Source organism: Pogona vitticeps, chromosome 5 (genome assembly GCF_051106095.1).
Source record: "Pogona vitticeps strain Pit_001003342236 chromosome 5, PviZW2.1, whole genome shotgun sequence".
NCBI classification, from domain to species: domain Eukaryota; kingdom Metazoa; phylum Chordata; class Lepidosauria; order Squamata; family Agamidae; genus Pogona; species Pogona vitticeps.
The window spans coordinates 191,692,969-191,720,209 of NC_135787.1; the positions used below are offsets into that span (position 1 = coordinate 191,692,969).

A 27,241-nucleotide genomic window follows, 5' to 3' on the forward strand; every position below is an offset into this window, starting at 1 on the left:
GTGAAGCCTGTGAGTTCTGGCAACAGCTGGAGGCTGGCACACAGGTTTCGAAGCTAGCCTATATATATATATATATATATGTACAAATAAATAAACAGCCGAATGTTCTCTATTTCTGGCGCTGCTCACTTTGAGATTTGTTTCTCTGCTTGGAATGCTAGAATAGTGTGGGGATTCCCACAATATCAGCCAAGCACCATCAGAGATCTGGCTGATCCTGGCCTGGATAAATATAAGTGGCTTCTGGAAGAACCAAAGAAGGGTTACTCACAGTTTGGGCAAAAGATGGGCATGAACCATTGATTCGTGCTGGTTCGCTTATTTCCCGAATAGTTGTTCCGTGCTTCAAAGCTCCGCCTCCTCCAGTGGGCACCCAATTGGAGGCAACGGCCTGGTTTCCCTGCCCCGCCTCCTCCAGGCGCTATCTCTGAGTGGGTGTCCACCGGAGGAGGCGGGGCTTTGAAGCACAGAACAAATGTTCGGCTGATTAAACGAACTGTCTCGAAAAATCGTCCACCATATGTATAACTTGGAAAAACGAAACAGAAAAGCGGGTGGCAGAGGAAGGAGTCTGCAGAGATGCCAGATAAGACATTTGGCCATCTTTTCCTCAGGGCATGAGCCATTTTCTTGCAGCAAAAGAGGATTTGCAAGGAGCACTTGCCTACAGTTTCATATAAAGTTTAAGGTCACTTCTAGCAATGTTTTGACATTTCCAAGCCTCCCTGAAGGGTTCTGAGGATAGGAATACTGTAAATGTTGCACTGGGGATACTGCTGACCTTCAGCTTTCTTCTGTAGTGTAAATGACTCCTGCATTCTTCTTCCCAGCTCTCCTGGCTGCTGGGCCCACACCCCCTTCCTCCTGTCAGCCTCTGTCAGTGAAGGAACTGTATCTGACCTCTTTCTGAACACTTCACTAAGAAAACCGAGAGACCTACCCACTTCAACATGGAAAGGCACAGATGGGTCCTATCAACGAAACATAGCAGTGGGGCGAACTCTGAGCTCTTTAAAGGGAAACCCCTTTCGAAAGGAGAACTGTCCTCTGGGAAGCTTTCAGATGGAGGCACGTTGTCTCTAAAACTCAACAGGTGGCCAGCTTGTTGTTGTTTAGTCGTTAAGTTGTGTCCGACTCTTCGTGACCCCATGGACCAGAACCCGCCAGGCCCTCCTGTCTTCCACTGCCTCCTGAAGTTGGGTCAAATTCATGTTGGTTGCTTCGATGACCCTGTCCAACCATCTCGTCCTCTGTCGTCCCCTTCTCCTCTTGCCTTCACACTTCCCCAACATCAGGGTCTTTTCCGGGGAGTCTTCTCTTCTCATGAGATGGCCAAAAGATTGGAGCCTCAGCTTCAGGATCTGGCCTTCCAGTGAGCACTCAGGGTTGATTTCCTTCAGAATGGATAGGTTTGTTCTCTTTGCAGTCCAGAGGATTCTCAAGAGCCTCCTCCAGCACCACAGTGGTGCTGGAGTGGCCAGCTTAAGGACAAACAAATGGGTCCCACATAGCAGGAACCAGGTGGTCAACTAAGGTGGTGGTGGGTACTAGAACCAAGAAATGGACTTGTCTTCTCCAGGACTTGGCTTGGACAGCTTGAGGTCTCACAGCTGGACTCAGGCCGCCATGGCTGGCATTCCAGTAGACGTCCTCCTCACAAGGAGATCCTTTCTCAGAAGGAAGACTTTGCTTCAGAGACAGTCTTTTTTCATGGCTAGGCATTCTTCAAAAACTACTAGCTTTGACGTCTTCCACCCCACATGCTTGTGCTCTCTTTGGCTGGGAAATGGCCCCACCTTAGAGGTCCTAAAAACCTCTCAGTTTAGTTTTAGATTTATAATTTGCAGAGGATTAGTAAGCAGGGTGAACGAGGCCTTAGGAGAACAATGAGTTTCCAAAGTTCACAAATGGATAATCCATGAAAAGTAGGTACACCATGGCATATCATCCTTTCACAAATGCATGGAGACTGAGGGAAAGACAAACTGTCGTAAAGCATGACCTCTGTATTCATGGGATTGGTATCCACTGTTTCACTTATCCACAGTCTGAAAAATATCTATTAAAAGAAAAAAACCGGAAATACGTATTTCCACAATGTAATGACCAAAATTGGACACTAGATGGAACCAAAGACAATACTGTACTAACAAACACAGAGTTTGTTATTTTCTTTGGTTTCCAGAATCCAGAAGAGGGCTTGAAACCAACCCCCCATGGAAATAGGGGTCCTGCCGTACTTGATATGAAAACCATGTATCTCTCCAGACTATTTCTGCATCCCATCAGAAAGCCACATGCCCAGGGTTGAGAATCACAGCTGCCATCTCACTCTCTGACTCAAGATAAAGCTCCCCAATCTGATGATGAAGCTTTCATCAGAGGGCCCAGAATTAACTCCAGAGCTGTATTTCCCCGTCAAAGCTGATCTGATAGACTGCAGTTCATTTGCTGAAAATAATCTTTCGTACAACAGTATGATAGCATTTTGTTGTCTTTGGGTTAAAAGAAAAATAAATCAGGAAATTTAGGGGTATCTAAAATTTAAGTATAGTTTTAGCTGAATTAGCCACCATCATCCCAAGTTAAGAGTTCACCTTGCCATTACTGAGCAACAATATGGAGCTAATAACCTAGAACATATGGTGATATAACAACCCTCTACGCGTTTTCTCATTCCAAAAGTAATTTTCACTATTGATCTATGACTATCAGTACTATTTCAGAATGCCAGCAATAGCATGCAGTCAAGAACGTCCTGTATCACAAAGGACAGGCTAATATGGTTTGTTGATATGGCATTCAAACTGGCTGGATCCAGAATTTGTATGATACAGAGCTCTGCAGATTTGTGGCGGATAATGCTTTGTTGTTGTTGTTTAGTCGTTAAGTCGTGTCCGACTCTTCGTGACCCCATGGACCAGAGCACGCCAGGCCCTCCTGTCTTCCACTGCTTCCCGGAGTTTGGTCAAATTCATGTTGGTCACTTCAATGACATTGTCCAGCCATCTCGTCCTCTGTCGTCCCCTTCTCCTCTTGCCTTCACACTTTCCGAACATCAGGGTCTTTTTCCAGGGAGTCTTCTCTTCTCATGAGATGGCCACAGAATCACAGAGTGATGGAATTGGAAGGTGCCTCTAAAGCCAACAAGTCCAACCCCCCCTGCTCAGGGGAAGAACCCAAGTTAAAGTAGAACTGACAGGTTGGTTCTATTTGATTTTGAGTGCCTCCAGAGTTGGAACATTGGAAATCCAGGGAGATGCCCCACTTTCCACCCGACATCCCTAGGTCTGATTTCTGAATCCACAAAATCCTTTCTTCTAGATGGACAAAGAATTCCCCATTCATTTGACTTTCTGAACTTTCATATCTGGAGTTGAACTCCCTATACCTTGTAATAGTCATTACATCAACGTACCATGTACCCGATTTCAGCAGTTTCAGTGATGGAGGAAGCTCTGCCTGTTGGATTTATGCCTGTTATACAGATGATTCAATCAAAATTACCTGTTTCATGTGGCAGGTTAAAAAAGAGGCAGAAATCATATTAATATGGGTCAGAACAAGGAAGTGCCCCCTTACGCAGCATATATCTTATCAGGTTCCTGTTCTTTCATTCTCCAGGAAGCACATAATCTTCCCAACATAACAGTTAACAATATGCCTGATTTCTTAGCTCTTCTCGTCCATTTCCAAGAAAGTGTTCAGCTTCGCCACAAGCTGAAGGAGTCCTTCAGCTGCCCCCCTGTGCAATTCCGAAAGGCGTCAATGGCCAGGTGAGAAAGTTGTCATGGAAATTAAAGATTTCATTACGGCTTCTCTGCTTGCCCATAACAGATTTCTACCTTAACAACAACGTCAAACAAATGAAGGAACGTGGCCAGTCACTTTTTTAAGAGGCTTAAGGCCCTTTCAAAGGTGGAAAGAAGTCATAAAAAGAATGTTTACATAGGCAGTAGTCTATTTCAAGAAGGGGTTTAAGCCTTGAAAGAAAAGATTGAAGGAAAGTGAAACAGTCTATGTCTTCTGATTTTTATGGCAACCCACCCCCAAAGCAAATGACAGGGATGATCACTTTGACCTGCTTTACAGGGCTGTTGTAAGAGTGACTGAGATCTCAGGATGTCCAAGAGATTCCTATACGTCTTACTAAGGCGGAAGTGTGTTGGAGTTTCTGCAACGTTGCATGCTGCCTCCAGTAGGTGTTGCCGGGAAGAACCTTTCTGGGCTGAAGTGATTGTCAATCTGTCCAGCGCTAACCAATAGCTCCCTCTCTGAATTCAAAGAGAGGCCTGCCTCTCTGCTAAGGGCTCCCCTCCCCCGGAGTCTGCTGAAGCCTATTGTTGAAAGCAGTCATGTTTGTCAGTTTGCTGTTGGATCTGTTCAACTGTAAGTAATGAAATAGTTTGTTCTTTCTCCTACAAACGTCTCAGGGAAAGGTATTGAGACTGTAAGTGCCAGTTAATGAGAAAAGGAGTGGACTACTCTGGAGAGCTTGGAGCTATTCTTTTCTGTGAATCCCTGCGCTTCTGCTGAGCACCTAGAGGAATTTACTCAGAAATTCAAAACTTTGCAACAAAAACAGCTTGAGATGTATTTTCCATTCTCTTTCCTCCGTTTGCTGTCCTATACTGTGGCATGCAGATTTGTACATTTCTAGACTTCAGCTACCAGAATTTTCCATTCTAGGAGCTACAGCCCAAAAGAACAACAATCTCTGCCTCCCCAGCATGAAACCTTCCAGCCCTGTTTAATTACTGCTGGTTGAGAAAGGGTATGGAAAACAGAGCAAGAGATGGAAGTCACATTGGGAGATGTTTTTGAGCTCTGAATCTGGCCAAACTATTATGAGATGATGCCTATGAAGTTTCTTGAACACCCTAAAGTTCCCTTTCTAGATATGAATTACTTTATTGAACAGCTTCCACCATGGCAAATAGAAGGGGAAGATATGGAGGCAGTGACAGATTTTACTTTGTTGGGCTCCATGATCACTGCAGATGGTGACAGCAGCCACGTAATAAAAAGACGCCTGCCTCTTGGGAAGAGAGCGATGACAAAAACTGACAGCATCTTAAAAAGCAGAGACAACAACTTTCCGACAAAGGCCTGCATAGTCAAAGCTATGGTTTCTCCAGTAGCGATGTATGGAAGTGAGAGCTGGACCATAAAGAAAGCTGACCGCTGAAGAATGGATGCTTTTGAATTGTGGTGCTGGAGGAGACTCTTGAGAGTCCCCTGGACTCCTACCTTTTAAAACACGACAAGAGGTGGCAACAACTTTATGCTTTTTGCTCAACCGACACCAGCCCCCAACCAGGGAAGCCTCCTTAGAAGTACCATACAACAACACACTGCCTCGCAGGTGAGGACTTTGGTGCTTTCTCATTTTCGCACGCAGGTATCAGACCAGCGAGCATTGACCATCCTAGAGAACCCCATTTGTGGCTCTCAAAATCTTGAATGGGGCTGAGGTCCTTAATGTGTCTCTCTGTCTGTCTTTCTCCCCACCTCTCTCCTGCTGCCTGGAAAGACCGGAGGCTGATTTGACGGCAGCCCTACCAGAGCCGTGAGTGACTTTTGTGGCCCGGGAAGAATGGGATGGGGTGGAGAAAAGGTCCAGGAGGACAAAGGCCAAGCTCTTTGTGCATATTCCTCTGCTCCTCCCGAGACCGCGGTCAAGCCCGTCGTCCTTTGCCGAACAAGGGAAACGATGCTAATTGCTCGGGCTGCTAATCTATTCTAATACATGCTAATAGAAGCCGAGTTGCGGCCCTGATAAATCACTCTGCTCATAGAGCAGAACCTTGGTCCTCTTCCCTCCTCCTCTTCCACTCCTTGTTATCTTCATCCCCAGGTGGGAGGCCTCCCTCAGCGGCCAAGATGGAACGAGAACACACACGTACACAAATGCATGCACAAGCACACAAGAAGGAGACGAGGTCATGTGATGGAGGTTTCCACCTCCTCCATCCCCTATAAAGTCAGGATCTTAATTAAGAGATACGTAATACGGCACTCAGAGGCAGTGAGATCTACACAAGCAGGCCACATGCCCCCTTCCTCCCCTCCAACACAAGGCCGTTCAAGTGAGTCGCTTCAGGTGCCTATAGCAATGGAGAAACCTGGAAGGAGTGATGGGCTTTTTTGCCCCGACACTTATAGACTTTTCCCTTAAGTCCTCAGGAAGGATGAATCACTTCTGTTCACCAGAGCCCCCAGGAAAGCTATTTTGGCAGGCCACGTGCCTTTTTCTAGTCAACGGAGGGGATGAGTCAACCTGCCTCCCTCGGCCTCTTGTTCATTCAAGTCGGAAATGTTTTACATGCAAATCCCCCCGGTTGCCTTTGTCCGGAGGAGAATTGAACATCGCCTGCTGTGGGAGGCAGGGGTCAGAATCCAGCCATTTAGCGCAGGGTGCTTTTCACCAAGATAGAGAGCATCCCTTCCCCCTGGTTTTCTCTGTGTGATGTCCGGGATGGGCCCCAAGGAGATGAAGGGGTTGAAACACACAGAGCCGTGGAGAGTTTCCATCGAGGGTCCGGCAAAGCAATGCATCACAGTCACCATAGCTCACGTTCTTGGCTTCACTGTCAGCGCTGCTTGAGGCTGATGATACAGGAATTGAAATTGTTAAAGGTTTCTATAACTGGGTTCAGTCGTTGGTCCAGATCAAGAGTGCAACCAAGACTCAGAAGACTGAGCTTTGTCAGGGCAACGATAAAGGCGTTAGGAAAGATCCTTCAGAGTAAGGGTGTGCCTTTCGAGATCAAGACATGTTCATCTGTAGTAGGGTATTCCCAATTACAATAGGGACGTGGTGGCGCTGCAGGTTAAACTGTGGAAGAGGTGCAGGGGTGGGGGTGGGGAATCAAACTCCCAACCTCTGGCCCCACAGCCGGATATCTAAACAACCTAATAGGGGTTATCATCCTTTGGATATGCCGTGAGAATATAAGAAGCACTGGAAAAAATATTGTAGGGAAAGTGGAAAGTTACAGAAACAGAAGAAGCCTGATTGACTCAGTAAACAAAGTCATAGCTTTGAGTTTGCAAGACCTGAGCTGAGCCGAGCTGTCCATGACTCAACCTTTTGGAAGTCACTAACGAGTGCCATGAATCAGAAGCAACGTGGCCGCATGCATCTGTGGGCAAAACCCAGTGCCAGTAAAATGTAATTTAATCGAAAGCCTCCTAACTACTCATTTTCAGGTTCCGAGGCTCCCTGGGGCTTTCTTTTTGCCATGCGAAAGCCTTTGGGAGCCTCAAGATGGAGGGAGGAGGGGATTTTTTAATAGTCAAAAATCATCACTGGATCTCTCTTGTTGGGATCTGGACCTCTGGAAGTGATGTTGGCTATTAAACACACACACACACACACACACACACACACAAACACACACACACACACACCTTTACTAGGCCAGAAGGGGACAGTAGGGAGCCTTGGAACCTGGAGGGGTGAGGAAAGCAGCTTTCAATTAATTTACCGTATTAATTGCACCATAAGACGCACTTTTTCCCCACAAAACAGGGGGGTGGAAAGTCTGTGCGTCTTACGAAGCGAAGAAAACAGATTATATTTTTCTGTTTTCTTCTCCTAAAAAATTGGTGCGTCTTATGGAAAGGTGCGTCTTATGGAGTGAAAAATACGGTAAATTAAATTTTAACAGCACTGCAGGATGACATGATCAGCTTCTGCAGCCACCAATTTGCACCAATAGGCTTTTGGTCCAAAACATATTCTTGAATGATTTGCAAGGGTGATCCTAGAGTTTTAGGGTGACCCATTAAACACGGGACCAAAAAGGACGAGAGGCGAGGCCAAGAAGTAGAGGACGGGACCCTTGTCTCTTAGAAGAATTCTGGGACTTATAGTTCATTTCCAAGCACGGGACTGGAACCTCCTTGAAGGCTGGAAAATTGCAGTTCTGACACCTGGTATGTCCAAACTTTGGAAATCAACCACCTCTTATTCCATGGGGTTATGGGGCAACCTTCTTTTCCATGGGGCCCTGAGCTTCCAAACAGCTTCCCCTCCTGCCCAATTCATTGGCAGCTGTTTTGAAGGAGAGAGAAGAAAAAAATAAGACAGGGGAATAATAAAAGGAAACAAGGCGCTGGTGATAAGGCAAGTAATTAATAAGCAAAGCGACTCCCTCCACACGCATACTGTCCTATCAGAGTTTTTTTTCTTTCTTTCTTATTAACGTTAATAATGTTTGTGAATGTTTTCCTCTGAACAGAGGAGATAGTGCCATGAATAATACGGCAGAGGTGGCTGTGTTATTTGTCACAAAGGAAAAGTTTGGTGAGTTCAGTTTTCAGGACAGTTTTAGAAGAGAGATCCACAGATTTCAACAAAGTCGGTCCCCCAATCTGGCAATGGTTCTCCAAACAGACCTGTGTGTGTTTAGTCATTTAGTCGTGTCCAACTCTTCGTGACCCCATGGACCAGAGCACGCCAGGCCCTCCTGTCTTCTACTGCCTCCCGGAGTTGTGTCAGGTTCATGTTGGTTGCTTCGCAGACACTGTCCAGCCATCTCATCCTCGGTCGTCCCCTTCTCCTCTTGCCATCACACCTTCCTAACATCAAGGTTTTTTCCAAGGACTCTTTTCTTCTCATGAGATGGCCAAAGTACTGGAGCCTCAGCTTCAGGATCTGTCCTTCCAGTGAGCACTCAAGGTTGATTTCCTTTAGAACTGATAGGTTTGTTCTCCTTGCAGTCCAGGGGATTCTCAAGAGTCTCCTCCAGCACCACAATTCAAAGGCATCAATTCTTCGGCGGTCTGCTTTCTTTATGGTCCAGCTCTCACTTCCATACATCACGACAGGAAAAACCATAGCTTTGACTATTCGGACTTTTGTTGGCAAGGTGATGTCTCTGCTTTTCAAGATGCTGTCAAGATTTGTCATCGCTTTCCTCCCAAGAAGAAGGCGCCTTTTAATTTCAGGGCTGCTGTCTCCATCTGCAGTGATCATGGATCCCAGGAAGATAAAATTTGACACTGCCTCCATATCTTCCCCTTCTATTTCCCAGGAGGTGATGGGACCAGTGGCCATGATCTTAGTTTTTTTGATGTTGAGTTTCAGACCGTTTTTTGCACTCTCCTCTTTTGCACTCTCCCCAAACAGACCTAGTCTGGCCATTATGGTTGGCGAGGCAAGTAGCTCTACTGGCCACTTGGCTGGGGGTGGCAAATTCCCAGATGAGCCCCGACACGGCTTTCCAATGTTGGCTTTCCAGCCACCCACCCTTTGGTCAACACGTTCAGAGGTCCTTCAGGGGCTAACCGGAGCAAGCATGAGATGGTGGCCTCCCCTAGGATGGGGCCAGCCTGTGTATTGGCTCCATGCCCTACAACTTGGGCGGCATGAGAACTTGGAATGCCTGCCTCCAGAGCAGCATATATGGGTGTCTGAAGACCAAGATTATCCATACAATTGCATTTGTGATAATCCTATATGGGTGTGAAAGGTGGACAATAAAGAAATATACAATAATCATGTGTGGTCAAGTCAACGTTGAGTTACAGCAAACCTTTCCATGATTTTCTAAGTAGAGAATATTCAGAGGTGCATTACAATTCCTTTCCTCTAGGGGCGCTCTGGGATAGTGCAGCTGGCCCAAGGCTACCCAGGCTGGCTCTACCGCAGGAGGCCTAGTGGGGAATCGAACTCCCAACCTCAGGCATGTCCCACCCCTCGGCTTCATTGCATGACGTGGCGGTCTAGTGCAAAGAGCGAAGGAGAAAAGCAGCTCCATCTCCATTTCCTCCAAACCAGCCTTTGCCTAATCTAACACAGAGATGAGAGTGACTACAACCCCCATCCTCCCCAATGAGCCTGGCTGCTGGCCAAGCCAGCGAGGCACAATGAGAACTGGACTCCAGCACATGTACTCTAGACTAGGATCCTGGATTGGGGGAAAGCTGGAGAAAACAACACCGAAATAGGTGCACAACGGCTCTAATTGGCTTGCAGAGATGACACACTCCATTTTTGCAGCCAGCCCTGGAGGAAAAGAAGGGCAGAGGAAAGCCCATCCTGAACGGGAAAGATCTGCTCTCCTGCAGAAGCCTCACCTTTTCCCCTTGTCAGCCCTCTTCGCCAGCACGAGGTGTTAAGAGCATCATTTGAATACATGGCGGCATTCAAAGTCAAGGTGTTATTATTCAACTCAGTGGTTCCAATGAGATTATCCACTCCGCTGGAGCAGCCGGCACCCAACGTCCCTCTAAGCCCAAACTTCCACTGCTGGAGAATCCCCAGCCAAGTGGAAAATTAGAAGGGAAAGCGAAAGGGGGGGGGGGAGAAAGAGGAGGATGTCAGAAGGGGGTTCGGGTGGGCAGAGGGACTATTAAGTCCTCCAGAAATTAATTCGTAACTACAACGACGGAAATAATAACTCCCAAGGCTGTTGATGGACAATCCTGGGCGAGCACATTTCAATTCAGAAGCCGGGTTTCCCACCGCGGCGGCGCTCGGCTGTTTTCTGATTTAATTTTCGCACAACGTGGAAGCTTTCGCCCCTGAATGCCTCTCCTATCTTGTTCCTGAATAGTCTTGAAGGGAATTTGGTATTACCCGGAATAATTCTCTCCAGTCCAACCGGCTCAAAGCTTACAGCCGGTGCAGACTAAAAGCCATAGTGGATTTAGTCTGCCTTCGTCAGCATGAGGCTGGAGTAAGAGATTTTTGTGACTCGCACATCAAGCCTAAGAGATTTTGCTGCTGGAGGCTCAGAAAAAAGATGGTGCCCATCCTATTCCATGCAGGAAAAAGATGATACCCCTCCTATTCTATCCAAATTTTTCGAATATAAACATGTACAGTTCAGTGTTCCTACTCATAAATTACTACAGGACTTTGATTACATAGTTGAATGGACTTTGTACTCAACGCTTCCAGACCTTAGACTTTGATCTTTTATGAGTAGGTACACGGCACACAAGGGACGTGGTGGCACTGCGGGCTAAACCACAGAAGCCTGTGCTGTTCTAAAGCATGTAAATGCGAGTAGATAAATAGGTAAACCAGCGTTTCCTAGTCATGCTGGCCACATGACAATGGAAACTGTCTTTGGACAAGCGCTGGCTCTACGGCTTGAAAACGGGATGAGCACCGCCCCCTAACGTCGGACACGACTGGACTAAAAATGTCAAGGGGAACCTTTATCTTTACCTTACACGGCACACAGTTATATTGGAAAATTTTATTGTACTATTTACTTGCTCAGTATCAGACAGAACATGAGGGAACAGGCCAGGTAGGTGGGACTCGTTCAGCCCTGGAAGGCAGCCCATCTAGGAGAAGGAAAATTCTGACTTCTGACCTCCACTGATATCCACTGATGGAAAAGGCTTCAGGAGTTAACCTCGAGGCAAAATCCAGAGCCGGAGTCCCAGAGGCAGTTCGTGTCGTTCTGGCAACTCCTGTGACATCGCTGGAACCAGTTGTATTGGCCCTTGCTTTTCCATTGGACTATTTCAGTGACGTGGAGAGGGGGGATTTGCTGCTTGGGCAACAGCCTATCCTCCATATTATTTTACCCAGGCTTCGTGCTCTGGAGAGGACACTCCAGCTTCTCATACAGTGTCGAAGTCCTCCATACAGAGCATGCTACCATAGTCTCTCGAGACTGAAGGATGCCTATGACATGACTTTTGTTGATATTCTTGTATGTTATACACTCATGTTCTAAGTTTTGTTTAGGTGTTGCCATGCTAGCTGGAGGTTCTGTGGGATGCAATGGGGAAAAAAATTAAACCATTCACCTTCCTGTCCTTTTCACATTCCATAATTCATCAGGGCCTGACAGTGATCTGAAATCTTTGTAGTCTTGATCTCATTGTCTTTCTCTGAATGCCACTTGCCTTCTCATCCTTTATCTGAATCAGACAAGGCTTTGTTTTAATTTCCACATGGAAACGGGTACGTATTGTTCCCAATCTGTCTAATTTTTCTAACGAAAACATGAATTATGTACTTTGGGGTATCTTTTCCTCTCACGAACTGAAGCATTTTAGCGCATATTTGTCAGCTCAGCCCAGTGAAGCTTTCTAAATTGTAGGCTGGCATTCCCAGTTACTATGTCCAGATGAGAAACTGGGACAAGGACGGAAGTTGATGGATTCATCCAAAATATGGTGGGGATGAGAATACTCCAGACAGGAAAAAGAAGAAGTGGGTTTTAAAATCAAATCAAGCCTGAACTCATGCTAAGAACAGGGGGAAAAAAAGACTAAGCATACTTTGGTTGCATCACGACTTACTGGAGAAGACAATAAAGCTGAGGAAAAGTTGAAGGCACCAGGAAAAGAGGGAGACTGAACATCAGATGGATTGACTCAATGAAATAATTCACAGACTTGCATTTCCAAGACCTCAGCAGAGCGGTTCACAAGAGGGCCTTTTGGAAGGTGCTCAGTCACAGGGTTGGCATAAATTAGAAGAGACAAAGCCATTCGATGTAATATATATCTTCGCAAATTGGCAAAGTCCACAGCGGGCTTCAGCAAAATAAAATGCAAAAATGTTGTACAATCCAAAGGGTTTTACAATATATTCTATCTATCTATCTATCTATCTATCTATCTATCTATCTATCTATCTATCTATCTATCTATCTATCTATCTATCTATCTATCTATCTATCTATCTATCTATCTATCTATCTATCTATCTATCTATCTATCTATCTATCTATCTATCTATCTACACACAGTGGTGCCTCGCTTAACGGGCGCTCCGTTTGATGACGAAATCGCTAGACGTCTATGTTTTTGCGATCGCAAAAGCGATCCCAAAACGATGTTCCCTATGGGGGAATTTCGCTTCGCGATGATCGGTTCCCTGCTTCAGGAACTGATCATCGCAAAGCAATGATTTTCGGCCAGCTGATCGGCGGTTTCAAAATGGCCACTGGGTAAACAAAATGGCTGCCCACTCTTTTCTGGCATGGATTCCTTGCAGCGAAAATGGTCGTGCTATGGAGGATCTTCGCTGGACGGTGAGTTTCAAGCCCCTAGGAATGCATTAATCAGGTTTTAATGCGTTTCTATGGGCTCTTTAAAATCGCATTACGACGTTTTCATTTTACAGCGATTTTGCTGGAACAAATTAACATCGTAATGCGAGGCACCACTGTATATATTCTCTTTTGGTTTTACAAAATGTTTGCATTTTGATTCTCTGGAGCCCACTGTGAACCTTGCCAGTTTGCATATTTCTGAAACAAGAGTTCCGGCTGGACCAGAGGTCTACGTTGTTTCTAGGAGCATGCATGGTGCGTTTCTGCCTTCAGCAGCCCATAATGACAGTGAAAGAAAGCCAGCGAGACCTCTCAGTATCTGTCCCGTAGGGACATCGCCAACAAAATTATAGCCAAGTCAGTGAATCCCAATCCATTTTTCTGATGGATGATGGGGCTGCGAAATGGCCCTGACCCCATAAGAGACATGTTGTGGCTTCTGATCTTTAAAGATATAGTAACACCACGGCTTCACTTCCATTTGGGGGACTGAGTGGGCTATTCACCCCTGAGTGGCTTAAATCATCTTAATACTGTCATAATTATGTCAAGAAAAAAGCCCCGGTCCGTAAAGCTTCATCGTACAATGTGTTCAATACCGTGGCTGTTAATAATAGGCTTCACCCACTTTATCTCCATTATATGCATATACATATATATTTTTTCCTCTTTTAAGTGTTTCTTTTAAAACAGATAAAATAAAATACCATTCTCTCTCTCTCTCTCTCTCTCTCTCTCTCTCTCTCTCTCTCTCTGCCCCCCTCCTGACTCCATGGGAGCAATGTGGAAAATATTAAATTGAAGGAAGGGGAAAAAGAGACAGTAACTCTCCCAAATGCAATGTGGATCAATACAATATTAAGTGTGAGAGTCCATAACCCAGCAAAATAGATCCCAAGGGAGTTGGCAGGCTTTTGCTGTGGGACTGGAAAAAGAAAATAAATGGGGCTGAAATCCAGGTGCCTATCTATCATAAGGGTATGTCCACAGGCCAGCTGCCTATTTATTCCCCCCCCCCCTTTTGGGGCTGTATAACATGATCCAGGAGTAGCAGCGCTGGATTTCTTGAAACCTCCTGGTAAATAGAAGCGGAAGATATGGAGGCAGTGACAGATTTTACTTTCTTGGGCTCCATGATCACTGCAGATGGCGACAGCAGCCCTGAAATTAAAAGAGGCCTGTTTCTTGGGAGGAAAGTGATGACAAACCTAGACAGCATCTTAAAAAGCAGAGACATCACCTTGCAGACAAAGGTCCACAATGCGGCAGCCGGACTTCTTACAAGGGTGAAAAGGTACCAACGTATTTCCCCCACGCTGGCTGTCTTGCATTGGCTGCCCATTCGTTTCCGCACTGATTTCAAAGTTCTTGCGATTACATATAAAACCCTAAACAGTTTAGGACCTCAAAATCTGGCATCATTACTGGTTTTTCCAGTAATGATGTATGGAAGTGAGAGCTGGACCCTAAAGAAGGCTGACCGCCGAAGAATGGATGCTTTTGAATTCTGGTGCTGGAGGAGGCTCTTGAGAATCCCCTGGACTGCAAGGAGAACAAACCTATCCGTTCTAAAGGAAATCAACCCTGAGTGCTCACTGGAACGACAGATCCTCAAGCTGAGGCTCCAGTCCTTTGGCCATCTCACAAGAAGAGAAGACTCCCTGGAAAAGACTCTGATGTTGGGAAAGTGTGAAGGCAAGAGGAGAAGGGGACGACGGAGGACGAGATGGTTGGACAGGGTCATCGAAGCGACCAACATGAATTTGACCCAACTCTGGGAGGCAGTGGAAGACAGGAGAGCCTGGCGTGCTCTGGTCCATGGTGTCATGAAGAGTCAGACACAACTAATGGACTAAACAACAAATGGAAGTGAACCCTGGGCACAAAATGTTCATTGGGCACTGGAGTCGGAGTCAGGGAGAAACTTCAAGGCAGGGATTTGTGAGGATTCATCTTTCACTTATTCTGATTAAAAATGGTCCCGTCTGCCTTTCTTGCATTAATAGAAGATCAGAACAACTATCATTTGGATTTCACAGTTTATATTTTGCAACACAGTTCTCAACTCCAAAAACAGATCAAGATGCATAATAAAATATGCATATTAGGACAAAATGCTTTCTCCATTGTTGTGAGCGAAGATCTCCCCAATAAAAGTTTAAGGGCAAGATCTCACCCAATTTTGTTTTTTTTTTTTAAATCAGATTCACAGGATAATGAGGTGGAAATTTCTGAATGAATGTGTAGATAAACCCAACTCAGACTAGAAATAAACCGATTCACCCATTTGGTTCAGTTGCTAAATCTGACCTACCACAGATAGATTGACAACTTCAGGGTTAAGCTAGATTATATATGTTTTCCACATATTTAGATACGATGGAGCTGAAGAGAACTGATGGATAGCTTACTGATTTAGGTATCTGCCTGTGGAACCAGAGGTTGGGAGTTTGATTCCCCACAGTGCCTTCTTGGACGGGGGCTGATGACCCCGTGTGCCATAGGCAAGCTGCACCGTCCCGGGGTATTCCCAGAATAAGGGAACGAGAAACCACTTCTGTTTGTTCTCTACTTAGAAAATCCTGGAAAGGCTCGTCGTAAGTCAAAATTGACTTGACAGCACACCATTATTATTATTAACATACCCCTAGCCTTCCCACCACCCCAAGCTAAAAAGCTGGCCCCATGGGTATTCCAACGTGCTAAGCAAATTGCATTAAGAGCTGGGTTTAAAGTGTATGCCGTATATTTCCTGAACCCACTGTGATTTTCAGTGGGAGACAACCCACGGCTAATTAGACCACAACATTTCTGCTTCTTGGCATCTTGGCCCATTGAAAAACAACCTGGAGCAATTTTTTGTTACAATATGTTACCCTGACTGAGTAAAAAATAATAATTTGAAAAAAAGAAAAAGGGGTACATTTTGTTCCACTTCTTTATGTCTTTTTAAAAAATTGACCACAGGAAATTGCTAAAACTCAGAGACATTGTGGGGAGGTTGTTTATAAATCTCCCAAAGACTGTAAAATGCCTGTCCTGCAGATCTAGTGATGGGCAGACCTACTCTCCTTATTTGCTGTTGTTTTCCTCGTTTTTCTTTCCTTTAATCACTTCCAATCATGATGTGTGAATTTAGCACATACAATCCATGCTAATGACCGGCCTCTTTGCTCAACCCTGAGATCATCTGAGAAATGCACAAATTTCCCCACCTCCCTGCACAGCCGACCGCTGAACAGCTGAGCAGAGAGACTCTTCATCTCACCTCCTCACCAAAGCGGTCAGTTGCTCAGGGAGGCGGGGAAGCACCAGCCGGGCTGCTTCCGCAATTGGCACAATGATCTGGATGACGGCCATGCATGCTGCGTCGCGACCATGGAATGGACCAGCCAATTCGGAGGGAAGGGTTGGATCTCAGGGATATGAATATCCAAAGTCTAGTTTGTACTCTATTTACACATTTGTCTATAGACAGTACACATCTCCACCACTGTGTATAAGTTGCTGGGGAATGTAAGATAGATGGTGCTGATGTGATCATGATCTTCCAGAAGGCTTTTCCCCAGGCAACGGGCTTAGCCTTCTGTGAGCAGAATGTTGGCTTAGATAAGGTTTCAGTCTGATCTGTCGGGGCTCTTCTTATGAGACAAGAGTCCAAATCTCCAATTGAGCCACAAGCTCACAGGATCACCTTCAGTCAAATGCTGTATCTCTCTCTCTCTCCAAGTTTAATGTAGCTCATGGGGTTATTGGGGGGGGAAGAGGGGCTAGCCCTACTTATATTGCCTCGAGTCACTTGGAAGATGGTTCAGATGGGGGGGGGGAGTAGACTAGATTAACACTCCAGGGGACAGACAAAAGAATCCATCTTTCTTGAGACGAAACTCTTCCACCATTTGGCTTACAGAACCTTAAGTATGAAGATGAAGAAGGAAAACTATTTCGTTCTCCTCAATTCATTTGTCTCTGGATGGACCTCTACTGGGTACCAGCAAGCAGGATTTATTTATTTGTTTATTAAACTTGTATATCACCCGATGAGTGCAGGTCACTCCAGGTGCTTTGAGCTGAACTGAATGAAGATTTTTTAATGGCAAGAATGGACAGCATTGCTCTAATTCCAACGATGCCTTGATCTAACATCAAGATTGCCCTGTGAGTGATCAGTCCAGAAGCAAAGCTGGAGAGAGAGAGAGAGAGAGAGAGAGAGAGAGAGAGAGAGAGAGAGAGAGAGAGATGGCAGACATACAGGAAAAGTATGAGGTTGGTACAAATCAAAACCGAGTGAGAGAAGGGATGGTGAACAGGGGAGGCAGTCACTCCCAAGATATGGCTCCAAGGGAAAACACGTTCAACAACAATAGCAGCAGCAGCAGCTTCCCACCTGCTAGTCTTACAGCCTAGGAAGATCTGTGTGAACAGGTAGTTTTACACACCACAGAGCTCCCTGGACAAGGCACGAGTGTAAACAAGTGAGGGCAGAAGAGGGAAGTGTGTATGTGTCCAGCTTCACAAACCAATGGAGCAGGGAAAGATAGATGGGCATCCATAAAGGGGCCGAGAGATTATTTCAGGAAGATGACGAGACTGCTTTATTCTCCGCCACAAACCTGTCAGGAGTCTGACACCATCGCGAAGGATGGAAATTCAGTGAGAAAATACAATCGGTAGCAGACATGACCCTACCCTGGGGAGAAGTGCTTTGGCGTGCCATTTTCTCTCATTGGCAGACCGTCGGCGGACGCAGAGGCACCGGAGAAGGCCAGAGGAGAAGAGAGAAAAACAAATCCCCAGAAACAGCCCCATAATGGAGATGGGTTTTCTTCCCTGCCGCTCATCCATCCATCATAATACTACTGATTTTGCTCCAGAGACTGACAGGTCAGCAGAAAGAGCTTGACGGGCTATGCATTAATATCCTGGTCATCCATAAAAATGGGAAATAATAGCAGAACACTGCTTTCCCTGACCTCCGAAGGGCATTGTGGATGTAGCAAGAAGGGATTAATTGGTGCTTCTGCCCCACTACCGCTTCCATCAGGCTGGCCCTGGCCCTTTGTTACACGAGGCAGGGGATGATGTGTTCTGGTTGCCTAGCAACCTCCTAAGCAGGGAGAGATGGCTGTGCTGAACCTCTGGCCCCTTGCACTAGCCCAGTGGGAGCAAAGTACAGTCCTGGTGTCTTCTTCCGAGCAGCTGCGCTGGATCAAAACGCATTCCACAAATGTGGTTTTTGGGCTGAAGCAGACAGATCTGTGATTCATCCAGGACCATGCAACAGCCTTTCAGGTTGCTCTAAATCAGTGGTTCTTAACCTTTGTTACTCGGATGTTTTTGAACTGCAACTCCCAGAAACCCCAGCCAGCACAGATGGTGATGAAGGCTTCTGGGAGTTGCAGTCCAAAACTCCTGAGTAACCCAAGGTTAAGAACTAGTGCTCTAAATAAAACCTGGGTCCGCCTGGAAATTGATGAATGCTTCCAAGATTTGGAGGGACATGTTGGCTGGAGAGTTCGGTGGTTTGGAATCTCACTGCAGAGCCAGAGGTTGGGAATTCGATTCCCACCACTGCTCCTCCTGGGAGAAGAGCCAGACTGGGTGGCCTTGGGCCATCTGCACCATCCCAGGGCTACCCCAGAAGAAGGGAAGGGGAAACCACTTCTGGGTCGTCTCTACCTGGAAAACCCTAAAAAGAGTTGCCATAAGTCAGGATTGACTGGACGGCACATGATGGTTACTAAGGACACAGAGCAGAAATACTGTATTTTTCCATGTGTAAGATGCCCCCATGTATAAGACGCCCCCTACTTTTCTAACTCATAAGTAAGAAATCTAAGTGGGGTTTAGCAAGTGTAGGGGGAAAGGGATCAAAGCCCTGCAGGATCACTTTGATCCCTGCTTTCCCTTCCACTCATTTTTGTTCTTTCCTTAGCTTACTTTTGTGTATAAGATGACCCTCAATTTTTAGTCTAAAGATTTTAGACAAAAGTATAGTCTTATACACGGAAAAATACAGTAAACCTCCAATATTTCCCATCCTTAGAAAAAGGAGATTCTTGGGCACTGATGGTGTGTGAGTGTCAGATCAGGAGTTTTTATTACCCCTCAGAGACTGCAGATTAAACTGCCTTGTTTCGTGGCTGATCTTCAGGACTTTAGCGTGGAATTCTTTTGCAGTCAGATTTCTCAGACACGAAAATCTCCCTGAATCACATATTCCCAACACATGGGCTCCCTCAGCTGCCACAGGCCCCAATGGCCAACTTCAAAGCTATCAGTTATGAAATCATCCCTTTCTCCTCCTCCCATGCTGATGGAGCTCATTCCTGGAGCTGGTGAGTCATCTGGGCCACCTCTGGCTCCAAATTAAAATGTTCCTGGAATTTCCAGATATTGGAGGTGATGTGCTAGAACAGTGAGTCCCAACCTTGTGCTAGAGCAGTGATTCCCAACCCAGGTGTCCTTTGACTACAACTCCCAGAAGCCTTGATCACTAGCTGTGCTGGCCAGGATTTCTGGGAGATCTAGTTCAAAAACATCTGGGGACCCAAGGCTGGAAACCTGCCGTCTAGAGTAAAAGCCAAGCATTCTTATCGTTGTTGTTGTTGTTGTTGTTGTTGTTGTTGTTGTTGTTGTTGTTGTTGTTGTTGTTGTTGTTGTTGTTGTTGTTGTTGTTGTTGTTGTTCACAGTCAAGTTGCCTCTGACTTATGGTGATCCTGTAAATGAGCGATCTTAAAAATATCCTGTCCTTAGCTGCCCTGCTCAGCTCTTGCAAACTCAAACCTATGGCTTCCTTTAGGGAGTCAGACCATCTCACATTTAGTCTTCCTCTTTTCCTGCTGCCTTCCACCTTTCTCAGCATGATGGCCTTCTCCAAAGAATCCTGCCTTCTCACAATGTGCTGGAGGTGGGACAGCCTCAGCCTCATCAGTTTTTGCCTCCAGTTTAGTCTTGATTTGCTCTAGGACCCACTTGTTCCTCTTTCTGGCAGTCCAGGCGATCTGCAAAGCACTCCTTCAGCACAACATTTCAAAGGAATCAATGGTTTATTTCTTGTTTTTTGTTTGTTCGTTTTGTTTTGACTGCTCAGCCTTCACATCCATGCATGATGGGTTCCAGTGACACTTCCGTATACTTGATTATCTTTTCCAATTCCTTTGGAAAAGATCGTCATTGCCACCCTTCCGTGTCTCAGTCATCTTCTATGTTCTTGGCTGCCTTCTCCATTTGGATTGATGATTCAACCAAGGTATACAACGTCTAGGAAGAGAACTGTTACTTCTTTAGATTCCAGTTCCCCAAATCCTCCCCACCGGCCATGCGAGTTGGGGGAGTATGGGAGTTGTACTCCAACAAAAGTTAAGATTTCCTTTCTCTGGATCTTTCTGGCGACACATTTTTCGGATCCTAGCTTGCCCCAGTGAGCTACAACTATTTCAAAAAGTTCAAAAGCAAGAGGGAGAAAGAGGGAGACAGCACACAAACCGTGAGCATACAACTACAGCAGAACCCGAAAAGTCAACTCAGGAGGGGGCTGAGAGTCTTCCAAAGAGCCTGATCTTATCACGGCCTCTGAAGACGTCTTAGATTATCTGAGACCCTGCTTTAAAACTTGCAAGACTTTGAGCAAGAAAGGTAAAGTGGAGGTCGATCAATGCAGGTCTGCCTGTGAACGGCAGGATTGAATTACGCGCCGAGACCAGACGGTATTTATTTTCAGGGCTGAGCCAGCACACAGGAATGGAAAGTTGAAAGGATAAAATTAAAACCTTCCCTCTTGGCCCGGCAACGTATCTCTGGAGATCAGCTGCTTGAACGGGATTCTCTTCATGTAGAGGGAGACTTTACGGAGAAGAGACGGCAAAGCCAAGATTTTGAGAAACGCATCTTTGGAACTCCCAAATTGCACACCCTCCAGTGTAATAGCTTTTCATAAACACTCCTTCGTTTGTTCGTTTTATTTATTCCCCAACTTTCTTCCAATAAAAGATCCAAGGGTGCTTGCAAAATCTTTAAAAGATAAATCGTAAGATCGCTAAAATACAATGAATGACAGGATAAACATATATTATACATGGAAATGACTGAATAAAAACGGTTTGAAGCAGCCTAAAATGATAAGCAACGGCAACGTCTCTCACATAATATAACTTCTTCCCTGAGCAGAAAGAAGCTAAACCATTTCCACAGGATCTGATTGTGAACAGATAAGCAGAGATGACTGGCTTCAACTCACAGACATTTATTACTGATCATTTTTATATGCAGCTCTGCAGCAATGATATCTGGACATGAGATCAGTAAACAATTGAAAGGGAAACAGCAATCATAAAACTGCAGGTTTTAAAAAAGTTCCAGTGATCTGGAAGTATACATGATAGGCATCCTTCAGTCTAGAGAGACTATGGTAATGTGCTCTGTATGGAGGGCTTGGAACAGCGCCTAGTGTGGCTGAGAAGGCCAATTCGAGAGTGACAGTCCCTTCCACACTGAAAACAAATCCAATCTGTCTCCTGTCCGGCTCCCTGCTTTTGCTGCTTTTGTGACTTCCTCTTTGCCTCGGCCTGCTGGGCAAGGGTCTCTTCGAATTGGGAGAGGCCGTGATGCAGTGCCTGCCTCCAGGCTGAACGCTCAGATGTCAGGGTTTCCCATCTGTTGAGGTCTATTCCTAAGGCCTTAAGATCTCGCTTGCAGACGTCCTTGTATCGCAGCTGTGGTCTCCCTCTGGGGCGATTTCCCTGCACTAATTCTCCATAGAGGAGATCCTTTGGAATCCGACCATCAGCCATTCTCACGACGTGCCCGAGCCAACGTAGACGTCGCTGCTTCAGTAATGTATTCATGCTGAAAATTCCAGCTCGTTCTAGGACTACACTGTTTGGAACTTTGTCCTGCCAGGTGATACCAAAAATCCGTCGGAGGCAACGCATATAGAAGGTGTTCAGCTTCCTCTCCTGCCGTGCACGAAGTATACAAAAGTCCTTCTAAATAAGGAGAGCTAGTGTGATTAATTATGGAATATCCAACTAGTACCTAGTAGAACAAAATTCAAGCCCATGCTCAGCAATGGGTACTCACTGGGGGCAGCAAAAGTAAACCAGTCCTTGAACATCTCATGTACCTAAAAAAAGGTAAACCAGTCCTTGAACATCTCATGTACCTAAAAAAAAACCCACCATAAATTGGGCATACAACAGCATAATACAGAAGGACTGCTCTATCCATGGTATCAGTATCCACTGTTTCACTTATCCACTGCCTGAAAATACTTAAAAAACCTCTCAGAAATACATATTTATATATATTTCCAGGGTGTATTTAACAGATCTGGCCACTAAAGGGAGCCAGAGACCATGAAATGTATAGTGTTAGATCCTTCTGTCTTTTTTCAGCATGCATGGGTGGTTGATATGCGGATACAGTGGTTCTACTGCAACAAGAAAGTTATAGTTTGACTTCCAGTTGCAGTTCCTCATCACGTTCTATAATTATACTGTATGGTGAGGGATATTATGGAAAATACAAAACAGTGGCTCGCAGAGACCTACTGTGTAGGACAATAATGCTGACCAGGCCACCGAGTCTTCGGGAGCTGCTTGAGGATGCAAGTCCTGTTGATATCAGGCTGATGACCGTCCCCTTTTCCTTAGCTTGCTAGGCAGGCAAGGTTAGGTCTCACTGTCAACACCATTCTATTCTGACCAAAACCAAAATCTGATTTTGAAAGCAAAGCAGTGTCAGAGCCGGAAAGAACTCAGACTGGAGATGATCCAAAATTTTATCAGTCATCTTCAGGTCAGGCCAGGAGCGTTTCCTGTGAGAAACCCCGGAGAGCCGTAGCTGCCAAACAGAGTTGGCAATACAGGCCTAAATGGACTATGGGTCTGTCTCATTGGGAAGCAGCTTTCTAGGGTTGAAATGCAGTTTTCTCTGTTTCTGATTCATTCCAAGCCCTGAATCCAAGAGGCAATTTACAGAGTTCAAGCAGAACTTTCAGTTAGACATGCATAAGCACAGACCAGTCTTCTTAGCCTACTGGATGATGTGGTCCTGGGGACACAACCCTTCTGAAATCACGCACAGTCTTTGGTGGGGTGCAATGTCCTCTGGAGAGTACAACAAGGTGTACAACAAGGCTGTATACTGTTCCCCCCCCTGCTTATTTAACTTAGATGCAGAATACATCATGCGAAAGGCTGGACTGGCGGAATCCCAAGCCAGAATGAAGATTGCTGGAAGAAATATCAACAACCTCAGATATGCAGATGATACTACTCCGATGGCAGAAAGTGAGGAGGAATTAAAGAACCTCTAAATGAGGGTGAAAGAGGAGAGCGCCAAAAATGGTCTGAAGCTCAACATCAAAACAACCAAGATCATGGCCACTGGTCTCATCACCTCCTGGCAAACAGAAGGGGGAGATACGGAGGCAGTGACAGATTTTACTCTCTTGGGCTCCATGATCACTGCAGATGGAGACAGCAGCCACGAAATTAAAAGACGCTTGCTTCTTGGGAGGAAAGCGAGGACAAATCTTGACAGCATCCTAAAAAGCAGAGACATCACCTTGCCGACAGAGGTCCGCACAGTCAACGCTATGGTTTTTCCATTACCGAAGCATGGAAGTGAGAGCTGGACCATAAAGAAGGCTGAGTGCTGAAGAATTGATGCTTTTGAATTGTGGTGCTGGAGGAGACTCTTGAGAGTCCCCTGGACTGCAAGGAGAAAAAATCTATCCATTCTGAAGGAAATCAACCCATGGGGTCATGAAGGGTTGGACACGACTTAACAACTAAACAACAACAAATGTCCTCTGGGAAAGTCCATGGCACTTCCCCAAAGTTTCTTGGCACCACTGTGACTTTGAGTTTAGTTCCCGCATGCCAACTGCCTCGCACCTTAGGTCAAGCCATGCTCTCGCCAAGTTCCTCCATCCTTTCATTCTTTGCAACGCCATTATTCTATGCTTCAGTGACTCCTCCACGGAAACCCCCTGGTCCTCTTTACAATCCGCACCCACCCAACGACACTCTTCCTTAGCGCAACCCATGCAAGGAGCCTGGGCTTCGGTGAGAGCAGAAAGTGGAGCACAGAAAGACAGGAAAGTGTCAGGATGGAGATGCTGGCTAACTCAATTGCAATGGGAGGCTCTGATGACCTGCTTTCCCCCAAATCATCTCCTTGTCCTGCAAATGCCAATCAATGCCCCCTTATTTTTCCAGACTGGTTTTCCCCTCCTTCCCTCGGTGCACACAGAGTCAAATTTCCCCCTGTAAGGTTAGGAAAGAAGAGTCACACAAATCAATCCCGCCACGGAGGGCAAATTGCCCATTAGAAAGAGAATCAGAGGCTAGCAAGCAGGGGAGGGCAGAGGGAAAAGATGGCAAGACACCGCCCTCCCCCTTCCCTGTCTTGTTTTTCCAAACAGCCAGCGCTCTCCCCAGCCTGTTTCAGCTACGGCTACCACCGCTGACGCTGGCGCCCTGGAGTAGCCTTTGAAACCGTATAAGCTGCAAATTGCTCTTCAAACTTCAGTCCTGCAGACTCCGTGCAGAGAGAGAGAAAGCCATTGTGTGTTTCGACAAAGGCCTCTGAGCCAACAGCAAAGGCGCCTTCTCCTGAAATGGGTCGGAGCCCTTAAAGGGCCTTTTCCAGAGAAAGGATGTACCATCTCCAGCTTCAACAGGTTGCTCGTGACTCTCCCGGGCATGGAAAAATTGGATGCTCCCACTACAGCACCCAGCCAGAAGAGCCAGAGGGTAGAGATGCAACAAATACTGAATTCTCCGCTCCCTTCAATTTAGGCTATCTTGACAGGACGAGAGAGAGGAGGCATTTGAAATGGTAGCAAGAATTCTTGCCTCCAGCCAAAGCAGGGCAAAAGGGCTCCCCTCTTCTCTCTTTGAGAAGCAAAGTGCACACATGCCTAGCAAACACAGAAGGACTGGGGAACTGACAAGAGTCCAGATCCCATGCTTCAGATTCTTAAACAAAAGAGCAGTCCTTGGAGGGTCACGCAATTTGCGCAAGCTGCAGCGTTCAGGTAGAAAACAAGACTGTTTTGCACAAAATGGTGCCAGGTTAAAAAACTTCCTGTTCCAGAGGGTTTTTTTTTTTTAATGGAAGGTTTTAAATGGAAGGTTTTAATTTTAATGAATAGAGTCGTGGATCTAGATTGTTTTTGTAGATTGTGTTTGTTTTTATTTTTGCTTTGGTAGAGTATAGATGTCACCGTATGGGTTTTTAGTGTGTCTGTTTTTAACGGAACCGTTTTAATGGATGTTAGAAGCCGCCCTGGAGGCTCTTGCAGAGGGTGGGCGGCATACAAGTCTAAGTAAGTAAGTAAGTAAGTAAGCAAGCAAGCAAGCAAGCAAGCAAGCAAGCAAGCAAGCAAATAAATAGATAGATAGATAGATAGATAGATAGATAGATAGATAGATAGATAGATAGATAGATAGATAGATAGATAGATAGATAGATAGATAGATAGATAAATAAATAAATAAATAAATAAATAAATAAATAAATAAATAAATAAATAAATGTATGTCATTCTGGTCAATGCAAAAACTCAGTTGAGGGCGAGAGCACCAGGAAATTCCTCACTTTCCTCAAGATTCGGGGGAAGAACATTGATACCGCTCCGCCTCACTCATTTTTTTCCAAGTCTTTTCGAGGCATGATGCTCTCCCATTGCTATAAGAAACTCTTTCCCCTACTTAATTCAATCAACTTCCACAGAATCCATGAAGCCATCCTTCCCTTACTGCCAACCATCATATGGGTTGGACTCCCAACTCTCATCGTCCAAGCCAAAGTGGCCATTGCTGACTGGGGACTTTGTGATTTCCACGCTGATGCACACAAAGGTCATCACCTCAGAGGAAGGTTAATAAGTCAGATCCCCACATGGTCTCCTAGCACAGTGGCTCCCAAGCTTGGGTAATGCAGTTGTTCCTGGACTACAAGACCCAGAAACCCCAGCTAGCAGAGCTGGCGGTGAAGGTTTCTCGGAGCTGCCACCCAAGAACACTTGGGTTACCTCAGGTTGAGAACCACTGCTCTAGCAGATGGCACGGAGTCGCGGAGAGGCTGCCGAGCAAGCAGGGCTCTTGAAAACGTTAGCCGATAAAGCCAGCATGGCTGAGTTGAGTCTCGTTTTCCCAGAAGGCCACACAATAATGCTAAAGCAGGGAGACTGAGGAAATGATGAGATTAGCTAAATCCTGCCATCTGCCATTGCTCATAACAGCTACACCAGAAATACAGACAATAAGGAGAGAAGTAGGAGAGGTGTTAGCCATTTCCCCTGTATGGGTGGCCATGGGTTTGGCAGATGTCTTGAAGTCGCAGATATTCTGAGTAGAGGAAGCATTGGGTGTGAATAACAGGGAATGCCACACAGGGACCAACGTTGGGGGCAGAACGCTTCCCTCGTCATCCTGGGCAGGGCTGTTTCAAAAGAGGTTGTAGTTCGCAACCAGGGAAAGAACCCCTAGTGAGGGACCAACTTGGACCTCACAAGCCTGCTCCATGGGCCTTTCCTACTTACATATAAAGTGGGAGCGATGGGTTTTATGGGGATGTGCAAGTGGGGAAGAGAAGCAGAATAAAAGGAGCAGTCACCCCCCCCCACACACACACACAGTTAAGAGGCATTGCTATGCTCAAACCTCTTCCCAAAGAAAATATTGGGGGCAAGACCATGGGCCAGACGCAGCCCCGGAGTTTTATTCACTTGCTTGAGGTCACTTCTTTAGTTCCCTTTTTGTGAAACGTTTGATTGCTCCTACTTTTGGCTCACCAAGGATCTGAACCTGTGCAGGGGATGGACAATTGAACACATGGACTTACACAGTATCAACCAGAATCCAATTGACACTGGATTTACACAGAGATAAGTGTGTTGGCTTCACCTGTGTTGTCAAATTGCCACTAATGAATGAGTTGCCACTTGCAGCGCATGAGTCGAGCAACTCATTCATTAGCGGTGGTTTCGTCCCACGATGTAGGCCACTATCCTTATGCCATTGTCAGTCTACCACAGGATTCAGGCCATGGAGTTGGGTCTGGTTCCCCGGAAGGAAGGAAGAATTGCTAAATGACTTTTAAGTGTGTTGCACAGATTGATCCTTGATTGTTTAAGCCCACCCTGGACTCCTTGTTATCTCTACCCATATCTGTGATTGCAGATCACAGGCGG

The 27,241-nt window shown here is 45.9% G+C and overlaps 1 protein-coding gene and 1 long non-coding RNA gene across 2 annotated transcripts in view; both read right to left on the reverse strand.

Moving 5' to 3' along the window:
• Positions 1 to 27,241, reverse strand: part of PLXNA4 (plexin A4) — a 635,072-nt gene that overhangs the window by 187,148 nt on the left and 420,683 nt on the right. The gene's annotated exons all lie outside the window — the stretch shown is intronic.
• LOC144583182 (uncharacterized) lies at positions 7,517 to 10,415 on the reverse strand. The gene is made up of 2 exons (XR_013536838.1): positions 9,139 to 10,415; positions 7,517 to 8,403 (listed from the first exon to the last, which is right to left on the reverse strand). It is a non-coding gene; the product is annotated as an uncharacterized LOC144583182 (long non-coding RNA).